The following is a 22089-nucleotide window of genomic DNA, read 5'->3' as shown; positions in this document are numbered from 1 at the left end:
CTGGCATCAACAAGATTTATGGAAGAAGCAAGAGCAAGTCATGTCTACCTTAGCGGAAACCTTGGATCGTTTAGCTTCACTGCGTGTTTGCCACAACCAAGAGATTCTAGTGGATGAATTTGTGGAATCAAGCAAAAAGTGTGGAATGAAAGAGGTAAAATTGCAAAATCAAGTAGAAGATGAGAATTTGCCACATAAAGTACAAGAAGAGGCACTTGGAGAATTGGTGGAAATTGATCAAGAGGATTCCATCATTCAAGATTTTTTGTCCAAATTGGTTAATCCCTTCAATGACCTTCATGAGCCTCCCGTATTTGAATTTGAAGGAGATGTTGATGTGAACTTCACACAACCTCCAATCTTTGACTTGAGTGATGATGAATAAGATTTAAAGGAGGTTGAGGAAGACTTTAGCTACCAAGAAATGAAGGTATTTATGTAAGAGCGAATTGAGTGGGTGAAGATTTCTCCAACAAGCTTTCTAGGCCCACATCAATATGCCCTCTTGGAGACGAATTATCAACTTCTAACCCTTCTTGGAGTAGTGGATGGTGGAGAGAAGAATGTTGATTGGCAAAAAGATAGAAAGTTCATCAAAAGAGCCAATCCAAAATTTAGAGCTCAATTATGGTGAAAAACTCAAATTAGTAGATTCCGGAGAGTATACAAGTGTGTCAATGGTGATTCAAGACAAAGTTCACCTAAGTACAACAAGGAAGATGAACAAGAAGATGAACAAGAGACTAGAATATGGGATCTGGGCATTAGTCTCAAGAGTCAATACTTATGGATCCTAGTTGCTAGCTTGGAATCTCTCAAGAGTTTGATGCAATTCATTTGGGACCTCGAAGGTCAAATCAAGAGCAAACTTGGTTGAAGATTTAAGGAGGAGTGAAAGCACAAGCCGCCCTAACAAGGATCTCCTCACCAAGTCCAACTTAAGGACTTTAAACCAAAGTATTAGGTGGGAGACACCCATACCATGGTAATATCCTTCTAACCTTCTCTCTTTTAGCTTTTATTTCTTGAATAATTGGCTATGTTACTTGGTTGGTTAGTTGTATTTTGATGTTTGTTAGGTAATTTTAGTGGAATAATATGTTTACGGAGTTTTGTGATGTTTTGGGGCTTGAAAACCTATTTTAGATGTCATGTTTGGTGCCTTAGAGGCATAATTTTTATTGCAGGAACAGAGTCCTGTGCGTACGCACAGCCTCGTGCGTGCACACAGATCCCTTGTTTTTTATTACCTGTGTGTGCGCACAGCAGTGTGCGTACGCACACGCCTTAAACGTCCTTCTGTCCACAGCACTCGCACGACTTGTGCGTGTGTACACCACCCTCTTTCCTGCCTGTGTGTCCGCACATCATGCATGCGTACGCACACTTCACCGTGTTCTTCTTAAAAAAAATGAAAAGGTCCTGTGCGTGCGCATAGCGTTGTGAGTACGCACCCCTTTTAGCAACCCCTCTGCTCGCAACACACGCACCCCTTGTGCGTGGGAACACCCATTCATCTCCCATCTGTGCGCACGCATACCTCGTGCACGCGCACAAACCCCAAAACCCCTTCTGTTCGCAGTGCCCGCACGCTGCTGTGCACGCACATACCCCTCCTTTTCCCTTTTTGTGCGTCCGCACAGGTCACTTTTTGAAAGTTAATTCTAAATGAGGACTAGCGCGTTTCAGTTTCCACAAACCCCACCCTAACCTTTTCTTCGTCTTCTCTGAACCCCAACACCCAACTCCCAGTCACTCAGCCCGAACCACCACCATCCATCACTTCCGACCGCCATGCCACCACCGGCGACCACTGTCGCCCCCTCTCTCTCTCTTCCTCCCTCTCTTTCTTCTCCATTTTCCCATCCCCTTCTCCTCTGTACGTGACATCAACCCTTCCCACGCCATCTCTGTTCGCGTTCTTCAGCACTGGCGAACACCACCAGCGGCGGCAAACTTTTGTGCCGCCGCGACCGCGCGACCACCACCCTCTTTCTCTGTCTGTTTCTTCTTTCATCAGCGCAGGTTCCATTTCCACCCTCTCCCCTGCCCCTGTTCCATTTTTCTTCTGTTTTCCCTTTATTTTCACTACTTTTTAATTCTATTTTTAGAAGTTTGGTTAGGATAGGTTAGATGACTTCTGTGTTTCTGGATTGAATTCTATTGTTGGCTGATCTTTCTGTAATTTCTGGGTTGAATGACTGCTAGACTAAACTGAGAACGCTGCTTTTAATTTCTGCACACAACATGCTTGATATATTGTCTGAATGAAGATTTTTTGTCTATTTTCTATGTCTGATCAGCATAGGCCTTAGATTTTGTTCTCATTTGGCATTTTAATCCATACCTGTGCAGTTTTATGTGATGTTGGATGATGATTGAAATTGAAATTTTGGATATGCACTTAGTTGCGGATTTTACTTGAATACCAAACTGGCCTTGAAATCACATATTTTGTAATCTGTTTGGTACATTTTGTAGCAGTGCATACCATGTTTTGTTAGTGAATTGATGTTGTTGCTTATTCATGAAATTTTTAAAATATATAATCACGTACATAGCCACTTGTTCTCTTCAAATTTTTTAGCAATCCAACTTGAACTTTATCAACGTATTGCTTTGTAAACAAGGGCTATATTAGTTCGATTATATTTCACTTCTTGACATGAATAAGTGAGCTTCTCATTTTCAATTTGGTTATTCCCTTGGTGCTAAGTTTTGATTGAATCCTACATTTTGAATGCACAATTAGGTAATAACCACGTTTTGATTCAATTCACTTCCATTCATTAAACCTAAGTTGTTATTGCTTTAATTTCCATCTCTTCCTTTAGTTGATTACTTAGGTTGCTTGATTGTGAAAAAATACATTTCTTTTTGAGCATATCACTTGTTTTGAACATGTTTTCCTTAATTGAGTGTTTGTTTACCTTATTGGCTCTTACTTGAATCGTTTGACTATTTCCTCTCTATTTTGTGATTTTTATCTGTTTCTCCTAAGTTGTATTCTGTTTTTGTCTTTTTCAGGATGCGACGCAAAGGAAAGGAGAAAGCCAACCCTTTGGCTCCTCCCCCTGCACCTCCGAGCACTCAGCCGGACACCTTCATCAATGAAACGGCCGAAGAGCAGTATAAGAAATTAGAAAAGAGAGCCTTCCACTACGAGAGAAAGCTGAATGTACCTGAGAAATATGCAGACCTAGTACATAACAGACTCAATTTCTACCATTGGAAATTCGTAGAATTCAACCCAGTGGAAATCAATGAACACCAGGTCAAAGAATTCTACGAAAATCTACTGAAGAGGGAGGCCACAAATGTTTTTCTGAGAGGTGTCACCTTAGACACCTCTGTTCATGCTTTAGAGGCCCTCTTACAGATATCGCATATTTTTCCAGCCTGCGATGCCTACCCTCAGATAGTGAAGGACCTGACATCGGGTAACCTTTCATTGGACGTTGTTCTGAAGAAGATTGGCCTACCTGAGGCCAAATGGGAATACAGCCGAGGAGAGAATGCGGTCCCACTGAGCATCGCGTGCTCCGACTTACATCCTGAGGCGAGGATCTGGCAGCAGATCATTGCCGACTACATCCTACCGAGCACACATGCCACTCATATTCGCATCCGTCTGGCCATTCTACCTTGGGCTATTTTGGAGGGGAAGAGGATCTCTGTTCTTCCCCTTATCAGAGATTCGATGTGGAACGTGACCCAGATGCAAAAGTACAACATTCTCTTCCCTTTAATGATCACCAGGTTAGCTAATTTATCTGGGGTGGAGAGATGCCCGACAGACCGGACGTCTGTCTTCATGAGCACCCAGTCATTTTTGCCATACGGCGAGTATGAGGGACCGCCACCACAGAAGAAGAGGAAGACCACAGAGCCACCAGCAGCATTAGCAAGTCCTCAATACCCCCTGCACCTCCTGTGCCTACACCCCGACCTCAGACACCTTATGAGCTGGGTCGGGAGATTCTTCAGACCTTCCACCGCTTCGAGCGCTACAATGCTCGCCGCTTTCAGTGGATTGTGGCGAAGTTTGAAGGTAGAGACCCTGGGCCACCTCCTCCGGATATACCAGATCCTGAGTTTGAGACTGAGGAGGCAGCAGTGGAGGAGCCAGCAGCTGTAGCTGAGCCAATAGTTAAGATAGTTGCAGAGCCAGCTGACCAGGCCGTTGAGGAACCGGCAGCTGAGACCACCTCAGAGCCTTCCCGCGCCATCATAGTTTATTAGAGACATCAGCACCCACCACCGCCAGACGGTGGAGCTCCTCAGACGTGACCACCCCAGTCCATTTTTGGCACGGAGGACCGTGCACCGTTTAAGTGGGGGGAGAGAATCTACTATTTTTTGGGTGTAAACATTCTGTCCTTAACACTTGTCATCTAGCTTATTTTGAGTTTTAGTATGCTTTTTGTGGATATTTATGATATTTTGTCTTATGCACTAGATTTTGGTACTTTGGTATATATATATATTAGTTGCTTCTAGTTTATCCTTAGTATTGCCTTTTAATTATGGTTTATGTATATGTTTTAAGCTTTATTTTGCTTGATATAGTATAGATTTTGATTGTGATTGGATGATGTGAATAGCATATGCTTAGTTCATTTTGATCCTAATTGTTCATGTTAATTTTTAGTTGTTGAAAATTAGGAAAGAACTAGCCAATTTTGAAAAATTTGCATCCATCACAACATACACATACATATAGGAAATAAATTTTTGGTGAAAAACAACAAAGATGTCCAAGATTTTGTTTTAGGGCATTCTATTGAATTGATTCAGAAAATTGTTTTTAAACTTGCTTGAATGATTTTTATGGAACATAGAAGAGGAAAGAACAAATACATTGTGAGTTTTTGAGCTTTAATGAGTGGTTACGCATTTTAACCACTAATTTTGTTCATTGTGTGCTATATCTCTTCTATGATTGTAACATTGGTTTTGCTTGATTCTTTATTTCCAATGATTGATGTTTTGAATGCATTGAGCATGATTGAGGCCATCTTTGATTGAAGCTTACTTAACCCATATGGCCTACCCTTTGCATCTACCATAGTTAAACCCCTTTGAGCTTTATTTATCCCATTGTTCTTGATATTAGCACATTAAAACCTTAAGCGGAAAACCATGATTTACCGTGAATTGTATCCTTGATTAGCTTAGGTTGAGAAGTGTGTTTCATTTAAGTGTGGGAGAATTTTGGGAAACATTGGTAGTGAATGAAAATGTTTAATTTGGGTATTTCATTAAAAAATTTGAAAAATGGGAACACTCATGTATGAACTACTAAACCATGTGTATTTATCTTGAAAAAAAAATCATCATCATCATAAAAAGGAGACAAAGGTTGCCCCAAAGAAAAAAAAATGAATAAGGAATGCATATGTGATGTAAGTGAGAAAGCATACATGAGTGTTTGTGGAAAACTATAATGGGAGGCTAGGATTGCATGTTTTTGGTGATTTGGTTGATATAGGCTGAGTTGGATACTTAAACTAATCAAGGATTCAATTCAATTTAGTCCACTTAGCCACATCTATCCCACCTTTACCCTAACCACACAACCATACGAAGTTCTCATGATAATTGCATTCATGCATCACTTGTTTGTTGATTGTTAGATGAAAAGCAAATCCTTGAAAACATGATTAGAGGAGACTTGAGTGATTAAACCCTTAGACATCGAGTGATTAGAGTGTATACACACTTAGTGAGGATTCAATTACTCAATTCTATGTTTCCACATCTCTTATCATGAATTCTTGCAAGTTGCTTCAATTTGATGAGTTGAATCAATTCTTTAGATTTTGATTGCATTGGATTATTTTCTTGCTTAGCCCTAAATGTCTATACTCTTGCTTGGGAATTTGATTGTTTGTTTTCACCAATCATATAGGAAACTATAAATATATATAGGTATAGATAGTGTCTAGTATACTTGCATGCATATAGATAGTTGCATTTAATAAGTTGATTACCACCTTTTGATCATTCTCCTTGTTAGTTTAGCATGAGGACATGCTATTATTTAAGTGTGGAGGAATTGATGAATCCATATTTGATGAGATATTTTGACTTGATTTGGATGGATTATATCACATAAACTCACACTTAAGCACCAAAATAGCATACTTTTGTGTTTGCCCCCCTAATTTGGACTTCAATGTGAAAACATGCAATTTTGTGCTTAAATTGAGCAATTTAACTCCACTTTTATGCCATTCGATGCCGTGATATATTTTTCAAGTGATTTCAGGTCATTTAGGGTAGATTGGCTAGACAAAAGTGGAAGAAAGCATGTACAAGGGAGGACACATGAAGAAAACAAGGAAAAACACACACAGCTAAGTGTGCATGCTCACAAGCATCGGTGTGTGTTCACAAGAAGGAATTTGCATGTGTGCGTGCGTACAAGCACATGTGCGTACGCACAGGAGAACATTCAGCGAAGTGTGCATATGCACAGGACCCTGCACGTGGTTTCATTAATGAAACACATGTTGTGCGATTTTTGAGGGCTTTTTGCTCAATTTTTGAAGGCTTGATGCTGAATGGGAGTGCTATATCAAGGAGAATTGAAGACATATGTAGGGGAGCTCACTTTAGATTAGGTTTTTACTAAGTTTTCATTTGTTTTAGTTTTTTTCATCCATAGGAGTAGGAGTAGTGTAGCATTACTTTCTTAGGGTTTCTTGATGAGCGGATAATTTATACGCTTTTTGGCATTGTTTTTAGATAGTTTTTAGTATAATCTAGCTATTTTTAGGGATGTTTTTATTAGTTTTTATGCTAAATTCACATTTTTGGACTTTACTATGAGTTTGTGTATTTTTCTGTGATTTCAGGTATTTTCTGGCTGAAATTGAGGGACCTGAGCAAAATTCTGATAAAAGGCTGACAAAGGACTGCTGATGCTGTGGATTCTGACCTCCTTGCACTCGAAATATATTTTCTGGAGCTACAGAACTCCAAATGGTGCGCTCTCAACGGCTTTGGAAAGTAGACATCCAGAGCTTTCTAGCAATATATAATAGTTCATACTTTATTCGAGATTAGATGACGTAAACTGGCGCTCAACGCCAGTTCCATGCTGCATTCTGGAGTCAAACGCCAGAAACACGTCACGAACCAGAGTTGAACGCCAAAAACATGTTACAACTTGGTGTTCAACTCCAAAAGAAGCCTCTGCACGTGTAAAGCTCAAGCTCAGCCCAAGCACACACCAAGTGGGCCCCGAAAGTGGATTTCTGCATCAATTACTTACTTCTGTAAACCCTAGTAGCTAGTCTAGTATAAATAGAACATTTTGCTATTGTATTCGGAGTCTTTGACCATTCGGTCTTTTGACCATAGGTCCTTCTCCCTATTTTTGAATTCATATTACATTTTTGGGGCTGGCCATTCGGCCATGCCTGGACCTTCACTTATGTATTTTCAACAGTGGAGTTTCTACACACCATAGATTAAGGGTGTGGAGCTCTGCAGTACCTCGAGTTTTAATGCAATTACTACTATCTTTTATTCAATTTCAATCTTATTTCTATTCTAAGATACTACTCGTACTTCAACCTGATGGATGTGATGATCCGTGACACTCATCATCATCCGTCCCTATGAACGCGTGCCTGACAACCACTTCCGTTCTACAAGCGAAAGCTAGAGTGTGTATCTCTTGGATTCCTGATGCACGACGCATGGTTGCCCTCACCTGACAACCGAGCCTTCCATTCCGTGAGATCAGAGTCTTCGTGGTATAAGCTAGAATTGATGGCGGCATTCATGAGAATCCGGAAAGTCTAAACCTTGTCTGTGGTATTCCAAGTAGGATTCCGGGATTGAATGACTGTGACGAGCTTCAAACTCGCGATTGTTGGGCGTGATGATAAATGCAAAAGAATCAAGGGATTCTATTCCAACATGATCGAGAACCAACAGATGATTAGTCGTGCCGTGACAGAGCATTTGGACCTTTTTCACTGAGAGGATGGGATGTAGCCATTGACAACGGTGATGCCCTACATACAGCTTGCCATGGAAAGGAGTAAGAAGGATTGGATGAAGGCAGTAGGAAAGCAGAGATTTAGAAGGAGCACAACATCTTCATACGCCTATCTAAAATTCCCATCGATGATCTACATAAGTATTTTTATCTTTATTTTCTATTTATTTACTATTATTATTCGAAAACTCTATCACCATTTATTATCCGCCTGACTGAGATTTACAGGATGACCATAGCTTGCTTCATACCAACAATCTCTGTGGGATCGACCCTTACTCACGTAAGGTTTATTACTTGGACGACCCAGTACACTTGCTGGTTAGTTGAGCGAAGTTGTGAAATTATGTTTAGACCATGGTATTGAGCACCAAGTTTTTGGGGCCATTACCTGGGAATCAATTTCGAACAACAATTTAAGTATGAATCACAATTTTGTCCACCAAGTTTTTGGCGCCGTTGCCGGGGATTGTTCGAGTTTGGACAACTGACGGTTCATCTTGTTGCTCAGATTAGGTAATTTTCTTTTTATTTTATTTTCAAAAATTTTTCAAAATTCTTTCAAAAAAATTTATCACCAATTTTCGAAAATTTTCAGAGTTTTCAAGAATGAATTCTAGAGTTTCATATAACATGTTTTAGCTTGGCTAGCTATTAAACCATGTCTAATTCATAGGATTTTGATTGAGGACTTTGAATTCATTACTTTCTTTTTCCTATATGTTTTTCGAAAAATATCAAATAAAATACAAAAAAATAATTAAATCATAAAATAAAAAATATTTTGTGTTTCTTGTTTGAGTCTTGAGTCAATCTTTAAGTTTGGTGTCAATTGCATATTCATCTTGTTCTTGCAATTTTCGAAAATTCATGCATTCATAGTGTTCTTCATGATCTTCAAGTTGTTCTTGGTAAGTCTTCTTGTTTGATCTTGATGTTTTCTTGTTTTGAATCTTTTGTTATTTTTCATGTGCATTTTTGCATTCATATTGTCTAAGCATTAAAGATTTCTAAGTTTGGTGTCTTGCATTTTTTCTTTGCGTCAAAAATTTTTCGAAAATATGTTCTTGATGTTCATCATGATCTTCAAAGTGTTCTTGGTGTTCATCTTGACATTCAAAGTGTTCTTGCATGCATCATGTGTTTTGATTCATAATTTTCATGTTGTGAGTCATTTTTGTTGTTTTTCTCTCTCATCATTAAAAATTTTAAAATAAAAAAATATCTTTTTCTTTTTTTCTCTCAAAATTTCAAAAATTTGGGTTGACTTAGTCAAAAAATTTTAAAATTAGTTGTTTCTTGTAAGTCAAGTCAAATTTTCAAATTTTAAAAATCTTATCTTTTTAAAACTTTTTCAAAAATTAAATCTTTTTCATTTTTCTTATTAATTTTCGAAAATTCTTTAAAATATTTTTCAAAAATCTTTTTCTTAATTTTATTTTATTTTCGAAACTTAACTAATAATTAATATGATTGATTCAAAAATTTGAAGTTTGTTACTTTCTTGTTAAGAAAGGTTCAATCTTTAAATTCTAGAATCTTATCTTTTAGTTTCTTGTTAGTAAAGTAATCAATTTTAATTTTAATCATATCTTTTTATCTTATCTTTTATATCATATCTTTTTCAAAATTTTATCTTTTTCAAAAATTTGATTTTAAAATACCTTTTCTAACTTCTTATCTTCTTATCTTTTCAAAATTAATTTTCAAATGTTTTGCAACTAACTATTTGACTTTTTGGTTGTTTGTTTCTTATCTTTTTCAAAACCACCTAACTACTCTTCCCTCTCTAATTTTCGAAAATACTTCCCTCTTTTTCAAAAATTCTTTTTAATTAATTAATTATTTTAAATTTTAATTTCAAATTTTTTTCTTATCTTAATTTTCGAAAATCATTAACTCCTTTTCAAAATTGTTTTCGAAAACTTCTCTCTCATCTTATTCTATTTATTCATTCATTTACTAACACTTCTCTTCATCTCAAATCACTGCCCCTATCCTCACCCTTGTGTTTGAATTCTCCTTTCTTTATTCCCTTTCTTCTTCTACTAACAATAAGGAACCTCTTTACTGTGACATAGAGGATTCCTCTTCCTTTTCTGTTCTCTTTTTTCTCATATGAGCAGGAACAAGGAAAAAGGCATTCTTGTTGAAGCTGATCCAGAACCTGAAAGGACTCTGAAGAGGAAACTAAGAGAAGCTAAATTACAACAATCCAGAGACAACCTTGCTGAAATTTTTGAACAAGAAAAGGAGATGGCAGCCGAACCCAACAACAATAATGCAAGAAGGATGCTTGGTGATTATACCACACCTACGTCGAAGTTTGATGGAAGAAGCATCTCAATTCCTGCCATAGGAGCAAACAATTTTGAGCTGAAACCTCAATTAGTTGCTCTGATGCAACAAAAATGCAAGTTTCATGGACTTCCATCAGAAGATCCCTACTAGTTCTTAACTGAGTTCTTGCAGATCTGTGAGATTGTTAAGACTAATGGAGTAGATCCTGAAGTCTACAGGCTCATGCTTTTCCCTTTTGCTGTAAGAGACAGAGCTAGAGCATGGTTGGACTCTCAACCTAAAGATAGCATGGACTACTGGGATAAGCTGGTCACAGCCTTCTTGGCTAAGTTCTTTCCTCCTCAAAAGCTGAGTAAGCTTAGAGTGGATGTTCAGACCTTCAAACAAAAAGATGGTGAATCCCTCTATGAAGCTTGGGAAAGATACAAGCAGATGACCAAAAGATGTCCTTCTGACATGTTTTCAGAATGGACCATGATAGATATATTCTATTATGGTCTATCTGAGTTCTCTAAGATGTCACTGGACCATTCTGCAGGTGGATTCATTCACCTAAAAAAAACGCCTGCAGAAGCTCAAGAACTTATTGACATGGTTGCAAATAACCAGTTCATGTACACTTCTGAGAGGAATTTCGTGAATAATGGGATGCCTCAAAGGAAGGGAGTTCTTGAAATTGATGCTCTGAATGTCATATTGGCTCAGAACAAAATGTTGACTCAGCAAGTCAACATGATTTCTCAAAGTTTGAATGGATGGCAAAATGCATCCAACAGTACTAAAGAGGCATCTTCTGAAGAAGAAGCTTATGATCTTGAAAACCCTGCAATGGCAGAGGTAAATTACATGGGTGAACCTTATGGAAACACCTATAATTCTTCATGGAGAAATCATCCAAATTTCTCATGGAAGGATCAACAAAAGCCCCAACAAGGCTTTAATAATGGTGGAAGAAATAGGCTCAGTAATAGCAAGCCTTTTCCACCATCTTCTCAGCAACAGACAGAGAATTCTGAGCAAAATACCTCTAACTTAGCAAATATAGTCTCTGATTTATCCAAAGCCACTTTAAGTTTTATGAGTGAAACAAGGTCCTCCATCAGAAATCTGGAGGCACAAGTGGGCCAGCTGAGTAAGAAAGTCACTGAAACTCCTCCTAGTACTCTCCCAAGCAATACTGAAGAAAATCCAAAACGAGAGTGCAAGGCCATTGATATAATCAATATGGCCGAACCTAGAGAGGAAGGAGAGGACGTGAATCCCAATGAGGAAGACCTCATGGGACGTCTCTCAAGCAAGAAGGAGTTCCCTATTGAGGACCCAAAGGAAACTGAGGCTCATATAGAGACCATAAAGATTTCATTAAACCTCCTTCTGCCATTCATGAGCTCTGAAGACTATTCTTCCTCTGAAGATGATAAAGATGTAACTGGAGAGCAAGTTGCTCAATATCTAGTAGCTATCATGAAGCTGAATGCCAAGTTATTTGGTAATGAGACTTGGGAAGGTGAACCTCCCTTGCTCATTGGTGAACTAGATACATGAGTTCAGCAAACTTTACCTCAAAAGAAACAAGATCCTGGTAAATTCTTAATACCCTATACCATAGGCACCATGACCTTTGAAAAGGCTCTGTGTGACCTAGGGTCAGGCATAAATCTAATGCCACTCTCTGTAATGGAGAAGCTGGGGATCATTGAGGTACAACCTGTCATATTCTCATTACAATTGGCAGACAAGTCAGTAAGACAAGCTTATGGATTGGTAGAGGACGTGTTAGTAAAGGTTGAAGGCCTTTACATCCCTGCTGATTTCATAATCTTAGACATTAGGAAGGAGGAGGATGAATGCATCATCCTTGGAAGACCTTTGCTAGCCACAACAGGAGCTGTGATAGATGTTAATAGAGGAGAATTAGTCCTTCAATTGAATGGGGACTACCTTGTGTTTAAGGCTCAAGGGTCTTCTTCTTTAACAATGGAGAGGAAGCATGAAAAGCTTCTCTCAATACAGAGTCAAACAAAGCCCCCACAATCAAACTCTAAGTTTGGTGTTGAGATGCCACAATCAAACTCTAAGTTTGGTGTTGAATCCTCACATCCAAACTCTAAGTTTGGTGTTGGGAGTCTACAACATTGACCTGATCACCTGTGAGGCTCCATGAGAGCCCACTGTCAAGCTAGTGACATTAAAGAAGCGCTTATTGGGAGGCAACCCAATTTTTATTTATCTAATTTTATTTTATTTTCATTGTTCCTTAATGTTTTATTAGGTTCATGATCATGTGGAGTCACGAAAAAAATACAAAAATTAAAAACAGAATAAAAAACAGCAGAAGAAAAATCACACCCTGGAGGAAGGACTTACTGGCGTTCAAACGCCAGTAAGGAGCATCTGGCTGGCGTTCAACGCCAGAACAGAGCATGGATCTGGCATTGAACGCCACAAACAAGCAGCATCCTGGCGTTTGAACGCTAGGAATATACCCTGAGGAGAGCTGGCGTTGAACGCCAGAAACAAGCATGGAACTAGCGTTCAACGCCAGAAACATGCTACAATTGGGCGTTGAATGCCCAACATAAGCATCACTTTGGCGTTTAAACGCCAGAATTGTATGCAAAGGCGTTTTACATGCCTAATTGGTGCAGGGATGTAAATCCTTGACACCTCAGGATCCGTAGACCCCACAGGATCATCCTAGGATCTGTGGACCCCACAAGGATCCTGCTACTAGTGGAGTAAGGTTAATCTAACTCCATAGTATAGGTATAACCTTTCGCTTAATACTAAAAATCTATAATTGAAGCATATGAGGCTGCATTAATCGGGGATACACGACAGAAGGATTTTTTTTTTTGCGCGAAAGCCTACTTTAGAGAAAGGCTAACGACGCGCATCCGTTTTCTTGCTTTTTCAGTTAAGTAAAGACTGACTACGAGGGCCTGAAAACGTAACGTAATAGGCTGCTATTCTAGGCTCGCTTCGCTTCTTCAAGCTCCGCCCCTTATTGGAAAACGAAAGCTCGCCCTTTCTTTCATTTCTAGTAGGCCACTTTTTCCGGAATGCAGTCCGGGAATATTATTTTCGGGCACTCGAACGAAATCCGTTTTTACCCCAAGCTTTTAATAATATGGCCGTGATCTGCCTTTCGGTTTCCCTTTCAGAAGTAAGCGAGTGCTACGCCTCCCTGTAGAGTCTATTTCAAACGAGTTGTGGACCCCACAAGGATCCCATCTACCTCAACTCACCTTCTCTCCTCTTCTTCACATTCATCCTCTCTTCCCCATAAACACTCTTCCCCAAAAACCCTTCACCAATCACCTCAATCTCTCTTTCCAATTACCCCTCTTCACCACTCACATCCTTCCACTCTTCCCCATAAACCCCACCTACCTTCAAAATTCAAAATCACGTTCCCACCCAACCCACCCAACATGGCCGAACCTTAACCCTTCTCCCTCCACTATAAATACCCCTCCATTCTTCTTCATTTTCACACAAGACAACCCTCTCTTCTCCTCTTTAGCCAAAACACAACCTTCTCTCCCTCTCCTCCATATCTTCTTCTTCTTCATCTATGCGTTCTTCCCTTGCTCGAGGGCGAGCAATATTTTAAGTTTGGTGTGGTAAAACATAGCTTTTTGTTTTTTCATAACCATTAATGGCACCGAAGACTGGAGAAACCTCTAAAAAAGGGAAAGGGTAGACAAAAGCTTCCACCTCCGAGTCATGGGAGATGGAGAGATTCATCTCCAAAGCCCATCAAGACCACTTCTATGATGTTGTGGCCAAGAAGGTGATCCCTGAGGTCCCTTTCAAACTCAAAAAAATGAGTATCCGGAGATCCGACATGCGATTCAAAGAAGAGGTTGGGAAGTTCTGACCAACCCCATTCAACAAGTCGGAATCTTGATGGTTCAAGAGTTCTATGCCAATGGATGGATCACTAGGAACCATGATCAAAGTATAAACCCGAATCCAAAGAACTATCTTACAATGGTTCGGGGGAAATACTTAGATTTTAGTCCGAAAAATGTGAGGTTGGCATTCAACTTGCCCATGATGCAAGGAGATGCACACCCCTACACAAGAAGGGTCAACTTTGATCAAAGGTTGGACCAAGTCCTTATGGACATATGTGTTGAAGGAGCTCAATGGAAAATAGACTCCAAAGGCAAGCTGGTTCAATTAAGAAGACTGGACCTCAAGCCTGTGGCTAGAGGATGGTTGAAGTTCATCCAACGCTCCATCATCTCCACTAGCAACCGATCTGAAGTTACTGTGGATCGGGCCATCATGATTCATAGCATCATGAATGGAGATGAAGTAGAAGTTCATGAAGTCATCTCCCTTGAATTCTACAAAATAGCCGAAAAGTTCTCTACCTTGGCAAGGCTAGCTTTTCCTCATCTTATTTGTCATCTATGTTACTCAGCTGGAGTTATCATAGAAGGAGACATCCCCATTAAGGAGGACAAGCCCATCACTAAGAAAAGGATGGAGCAAACAAGAGAGCCCACTCATGGAACCCAAGAGACGCATGAGGAAGCTCATCACCAAGAAATCCCGGAGATACCTCAAGGGATGCACTTTCCTCCTAACAACTATTGGGAACAACTCAACACTTCTCTAGAAGATTTGAGTTACAATATGGATCAATTAAGGGTGGAACATCAAGAGCACTCCATCATTCTCCATGAAATTAGAGAAGATCAAAGAGCAATGAGGGAGGAGCAACAAAGGCAAGGAAGAGACATAGAAGAACTCAAGGACATCATTGGTTCTTCAAGAAGAAAGCGCCACCATCACTAAGGTGGACTCATTCCTTGTTCTTATAATTTTTTTTTATGTTTTTCGGTTTCTATGCTATATGTGTGTTTATGTTTTGTGCCTCTACTTCATGATCAATAGTATGTAGTAACTATGTCTTAAGGCTATGAATAACTCATAAATCCTTCACCTCTCTTAAATGAAAAATGTTTCTAATTCAAAAGAACAAGAAGTACATGAATTTCGAAATTATCCTTGAATTTAGTTTAATTATATTGATTTGGTGACAATAATTTTTGTTTTCTGAATGAATGCTTGAACAGTGCATTTTTTTATCTTGTTGTTTATGAATGTTAAAATTGTTGGCTCTTGAAAGAATGATGAACAAAGAGAAATGCTATTGATAATCTGAAAAATCATGAAAATTGATTCTTGAAGCAAGAAAAAGCAGTGAAAAAGTAAAAGCTTGCGAAAAAAAAGGGCGAAAAAAAATTAGAAAGAAAAATCCAATAGCCCTTAAAACCAAAAGGCAAGGGTAAAAAGGATCCAAGGCTTTGAGCATCAATGGATAGGAGGGCCCAAAGAAATAAAATCCAGGCCTAAGCGGCTAAATCAAGCTATCGCTAACCATGTGCTTGTGGCATGCAGGTCCAAGTAAAAAGCTTGAGACAGAGTGGTTAAAGTCGTGATCCAAAGCAAAAAAGGGTGTGCTTAAGAGCTCTGGACACCTCTAACTGGGGACTTTAGCAAAGCTTAGTCACAATCTGAAAAGGTTCACCCAGCTATGTGTCTGTGGCATTTATGTATCCGGTGGTAATAATGGAAAATAAAGTGCTTAGGGCCACGGCCAAGACCCATAAAAGTAGCTGTGTTCAAGAATCAACAAAATTAACTAGGAGAATCAATAACACCATCTGAAATTCTAAGTTCCTAGAGATGCCAATCATTCTAAACTTCAAGGGAGAAAGTGAGATGCCAAAACTGTTCAGAAGCAAAAAGCTACAACTCCCGCTCATCTAATTAGAATTAATATTCATTGATATTTTGGGATTTATAGTATATTCTCTTCTTTTTATCCTAATTGATTTCCAGTTGCTTGGGGACAAGCAACAATTTAAGTTTGGTGTTGTGATGAGCGGATAATTTATACCCTTTTTGGCCTTGTTTTTAGATAGTTTTTAGTATAATCTAGCTACTTTTAGGGATGTTTTCATTAGTTTTTATGCTAAATTCACCTTTCTGGACTTTACTATGAGTTTGTGTGTTTTTCTGTGATTTCAGGTATTTTCTGGCTGAAATTGAGGGACCTGAGCAAAATTTTGATAAAAGGCTGACAAAGGACTGCTGATGTTGTTGGATTCTGACCTCCTTGCACTCGAAATGAATTTTCTGTAGCTACAGAACTCCAAATGGCGCGCTTTCAACGGCTTTGGAAAGTACACATCCAGAGATTTCCAGCAATATATAATAGTCCATACTTTATTCGAGATTAAATGACGTAAGCTGGCGCTCAACGCCAGTTTCATGCTGCATTCTGGAGTCAAACGACAGAAACACGTCATGAACCAGAGTTGAACGCCAAAAGTACGTTACAACTTGGCGTTCAACTCCAAAAGAAGCCTCTGCACGTGTAAAGCTCAAGCTCAGCCCAAGCACACACCAAGTGGGCCCCGAAAGTGGATTTCTGCATCAATTACTTACTTTTGTAAACCCTAGTAGCTAGTCTAGTATAAATAGAACATTTTACTATTGTATTCGGAGTCTTTGACCATTCGGTCTTTTGACCATAGGTCCTTCTCCCTATTTTCGAATTCATATTACATTTTGGGGGCTAGCCATTCGGCCATGCCTGGACCTTCACTTATGTATTTTCAACGGTGGAGTTTCTACACACCATAGATTAAGGGTGTGGAGCTCTGCTGTACCTCGAGTTTTAATGCAATTACTACTATCTTTTATTCAATTTCAATCTTATTTCTATTCTAAGATACTACTCGTACTTCAACCTGATGGATGTGATGATCCGTGACACTCATCATCATCTGTCCCTATGAACGCGTGCCTGACAACCACTTCCGTTCTACAAGCAAAAGCTAGAGTGTGTATCTCTTGGATTCTTGATGCACGACGCATGGTTGCCCTCGCCTGACAATCGAGCCTTCCATTCCGTGAGATCAGAGTCTTCGTGGTATAAGCTAGAATTGATGGCGGCATTCATGAGAATCCGAAAAGTCTAAACCTTGTCTGTGGTATTCCGAGTAGGATTCCGGGATTGAATGACTGTGACGAGCTTCAAACTCGTGATTGTTGGGCGTGATGACAAACACAAAGGAATCAAGGGATTCTATTCCAACATGATCAAGAACCTACAGATGATTAGCCGTGCCGTGACAGAGCATTTGGACCTTTTTCACTGAGAGGATGGGATGTAGCCATTGACAACGGTGATGCCCTACATACAGCTTGCCATGGAAAGGAGTAAGAAGGATTGGATGAAGGCAGTAGGAAAGTAGAGATTCAGAAGGAGCACAACATCTTCATACGCCTATCTAAAATTCCCATCGATGATCTACATAAGTATTTTTATCTTTATTTTCTGTTTATTTACTATTATTATTCGAAAACTCTATCACCATTTATTATCTGCCTAACTGAGATTTACAGGATGACCATAGCTTGCTTCATACCAACAATCTCTGTGGGATCGACCCTTACTCACGTAAGGTTTATTACTTGGACGACCCAGTACACTTGCTGGTTAGTTGAGCGAAGTTGTGAAATTATGTTTAGACCATGGTATTGAGCACCAAGTTTTTAGGGCCATTATTTGGGAATCAATTTTGAACAACAATTTAAGTATGAATCACAATTTCGTCCACCATTTCTCAATTTCCATTGTAACATTTTATAGCAAGCTTTGATTTTGGATTTTGCTTCCTTAATTGTAAATACTCTCAATTTCCTCTTTAATTACATCTCTTTTACTTTTATTTTCTCTTGGTTCAAGTTACTTTGTTCATAATTGCAATTTTGAGTTTCTTTGAGTTTTGATTAATGAATTTATTGTTTTATGGTTTATATTTGGTTTTGTGAATAGTTGGTTATAGCTTTCTATTTTCCTTTGCAAATTCTCATGTTTTGGTTATGTGCCCACCAAGTGTTTGTGAAAATGCCACTTGGTAATTTTGAGTAGATCTTCACACCTTGGCTTGGGGTTTGAGTTCCTAGGATATTAGAGTCATGATGTCCGATATTTAGCTGTAATTCTTGGAGAGTTAGTTGACTCTTGTTTCCATTAAAGCAAGCTTTTTATCAACTAATTTGGTAAGTTAGCTAGGACTTATGGATTAAGGTCAATTATGCTTGCTTGACTTACTCCTCGATGTTTGGGGTTAACTAAGTGAGATTAACTCATGAGAATTACCATAGTTATGGTTATGGCAATGATAGAATTCCTTGAACTCTCATTCCCAAGTCAAGGCTCTTTTTATGCATTTATAGCATTTTCACTAGTTTTGATCTCATCTCCTTTTTACTTGCATTAATACTAATTTTGATTATCTTTTTATTCTTTTATTTCTTAGTTCTTTTAATCTTTCATTCTTTGATTTGGAAACCCCTCTGTTTTGTCGCCAACAACCAAAAGCATAGCACTCCAATTGCTATTTCTAGGGAGACGACCCGAGGTTTAATTAATGTCGGTTAGTTATTGTGGGTTTGGACTATACATGCAACGAAGGAAATCTTATTTTGAGTCAATTCCGAACCCATAGCAAATTCTTGTTCCTTTTTCTTGTCCGTGCATACGCGCGAACACTGGTGCGTACGAACTCCCAATTCATCTTCTTCTGCTGGGAGAACCCGCACAGTTGGTGCATCCGCATCCCCCTACTCTTCCTTCCCTTTTCTTTTCCTATTCTCTGAGCCACTAGAAGCCCTCCTTTTCTCCGTTTCAACTTCTCCAATGACCAGAATTACCAGCATCGAACCACCCGCCACCACAACCGCCGGCAACCGCCGCAGGCGCCGCGCCCTTTTCCCTCTCTTCTTCCTCTCTCCCTGTCTCGGCCTCACCTCCGCAAGTCCAGAACCCACTGCATGCCTCTCCTTCTTCTCACCTTCGCCGCGATAACTACCACTTCCGGCCGCCACACAATTTCCCTCTCCTCCTTCTTCTTCCTTTTTCTTCCCTTTCAACCTCGCCGCACCACTCTTCCCTGTTTCATTGGAACGCAAACCGGTCTCAGCTCAAACCAGAGCTCACCCCTCTCTTCCTCCTCTTTGCGCTACCTTCCCCGTCAGCTTCAACATCACGTTGTAACCTTCCCTTCCTCATTGATCCGGTCTCAATCTCCAGTCTCAACCCCTTGTCCGAACCCTAACTCCACCCACCATCATAAAACCACCACAACACCGCCGCACCCTTTCTTTTCTTCTTCCCCTCTTCTCACCTCCGTCGTAGCCTCCACCATCAACGTCGCCAGCGCCACAACTCCACCTGCGTCCCAACCTGTCACAATCCCTTTCCCTCCATCCATAAGCTCTACATCAAACGTGACTCCATTTTCATTTTCCCCCATTTCTTTCGAAGGGCATAACAGGGCAAGGCCCCTGTTTCTTTGCTGTGTCCCTCCTCCTTTGCTGCCATTGGAGCAACTCACTACCAGGCCAGCTGAGTTGCTCTGGCCGTTCACTCACCATCATCCACCTTCCTTTCTCTTCCTCTGTTCTAATTCCTTCCTTCCAGGTTCCATTCTTTTTTTTTCTGTTTTCAATTTTATTCTCTCTTCCCTTTTCTGTTTTTTGTTATCTTAGTTTAATTTTTGTTGATTAAGTTAGTTAGAAATGCATGTTAGTTGATTAGGTTGTTAGAGAATCTAGCCTGGTTAGTGGATGTAGGTTTTGTTTTGTTTACTGCTGTTGTTCGGAATGAATTTGTCTTCCCTCTGAATGTTACCCTAGATGAACTTGTTTATTGTGCTCTTTGGAATGACTAATTTTCTATCTGAAATTGGTTTCTCTGTTGCTAGTAATGACTTGCCCTATGCTGATTTGGTTTCTTGATGCTACATAGTATTTTTGTTGCTTTATTCTTGCTGAGGGCTGTTATGAATTTCAATTTTTATTGCTGCTGAGTTCTTATTTCAATTTGAACTTTATTGTTGGATTCATTTATAAGTAATTTCTCAAATTCCTGCTACTTACAAGTGTAATGGTTATTAACTTCAATGAATAAAATGCTGCCTGAATCCATTACCTTTGTTCATTTTATAATTTTGGGTGTTGTATGATGGGCCATTGATTGCTGTTCTACTGAGTGCTGCTCTGCTTCTTGCTGGTTTGATTGGTTTTAATTGTTTGTTCATGTTTTCTTGCTGGAATTGGCTTATTTACTTACTTCCTATGAATTCATTATGATTTTTATGTTTTTAACCGTCAAAGAATTCATATGGAATTTGAATTGATTGTTTGATTTTGGGGAAATAGGCCAATTTACTGCTGAAATGTTGTCGGAATTTATCTTAATCTGTTTTCAATAGTCATCTTTGATTCAATTAATTGATTGAGTTGGTATTTCATTGCTTTTGGTTTTTAACTATTGTTAACTCAATTGAGTGACTATCCGGCTGATTGCTTCTCTGTTTTGGTTGTTGGATGTTGAGGTTTTTGCATTCACTACTTCGCTGCTATTCGATTTGGTTGCCCAATTAGGCTGCATTGTGTTGCTTGAGCAAACAAGTTCTTGATGACAAGTCATCTTATGCTAGTTTTACAAGTATTTTTCATTAGTTTCATTAGATTTTATGCACTTTCTTGCACAATAAGTAAGTGATTGGAGTGGATTTTTATGATTATTTTAAATCAATCAAACATCATCTATTTTACACAAAATCATAAGGGTTATGATAAAATTAATTGATTTTATGAATGATGCAAATATCTTGTGATTTTGGTGAGACTTTGATTGGTTGTTTGGTTACTTGTAGGTGAAGAAATGATGAAAAAAGGAAAGAATCAGAAAAGCGTTGCATTACAAAGCGTGGCGATCACTAAGGCAACGCTAAGCAAGGAAACAAAGGTATCGTTCAATGAATGAACGCAGCATTCAAAGAGTGAACACCCATGAAAACAATTGGCTCAACCAAAGGAGGCTCATATAAGAAGCGTTCAAGCAAGTGAACCCCACGTTCAAGCAAGTGAACGCCACGTTCACTTTAGTGAACGTTTTTGTGATTTTGGCCAAGGAAACAAGGGTGCGCATCAAAGGCACAAGATCCAGCGCTCAAAATTTGAACGTAGCGTTTACTTTTGTGAACTTTATCACACATCAAAGTTGATAAGGGAAAAAAAACAGATAAAGGAAAAATAAAAACAAAAGGATAGATAAGGGGGTTTTCCTACTAGACCTCTAAGATACCTGTTCTTAGCAACTTAGGTCACCGGAAAGGATTCCCTACTAGACCTTCAAAGAACTTGTCCTTGACAACCTAGATCAGAGGGATGAAAATTGAATCACTCAATTTTCTCCATGCAACAAGCGAAGCAAATCACTCACCTCATCTCACACAATAAACGTGCTTAAAGCAACTGAAATTTTATTCATCAAAGTTATGTAAATTGTCTCACCAAAGGTGTTTAAATAGGCACCTAACAAACTAACTAAAAGATAAGACAACTAATTTAAATCAGATTTGATCTTATTGGATTAGATCAGATTTGATTTAAATTTTAAAATCCTAAAGATATGATAACTAATTTAAATCAAATTTGATCTTATTAGATTAGATCAGATTTGATTTAAATTTAAAATCCCTAAAAATACTACTAAACAAATCAAGAGTAATTCAAATCTTTCAAAAAACTCTAACAACAAAACAAACTAACTTAAATGCCTAAAAATTCGAAAATTAATAATAAATTATGCCTCTCATTGAATTTGAAAAGCATTATTGGACTTCTTGCTGTCCTGACTTAGCCTAATGGGCTTTACGAGTTATCGCCCT

The 22089-nt window shown here is 38.9% G+C and overlaps 1 non-coding gene across 1 annotated transcript; it reads right to left on the bottom strand.

Moving 5' to 3' along the window:
• Positions 1 to 10669: 10669 nt before the first annotated feature.
• On the bottom strand, positions 10670 to 10773 carry LOC130937607 (small nucleolar RNA R71). The gene has a single exon (XR_009068818.1). It is a non-coding gene; the product is annotated as a small nucleolar RNA R71 (small nucleolar RNA).
• Between the last annotated feature and the right edge of the window lie 11316 nt (positions 10774 to 22089).

Source organism: Arachis stenosperma, chromosome 6 (genome assembly GCF_014773155.1).
Source record: "Arachis stenosperma cultivar V10309 chromosome 6, arast.V10309.gnm1.PFL2, whole genome shotgun sequence".
NCBI lineage: Eukaryota > Viridiplantae > Streptophyta > Magnoliopsida > Fabales > Fabaceae > Arachis > Arachis stenosperma.
The sequence above is the reverse complement of the archived record's forward strand: the minus strand, read 5'-3'. Positions and strand labels throughout refer to the sequence as shown.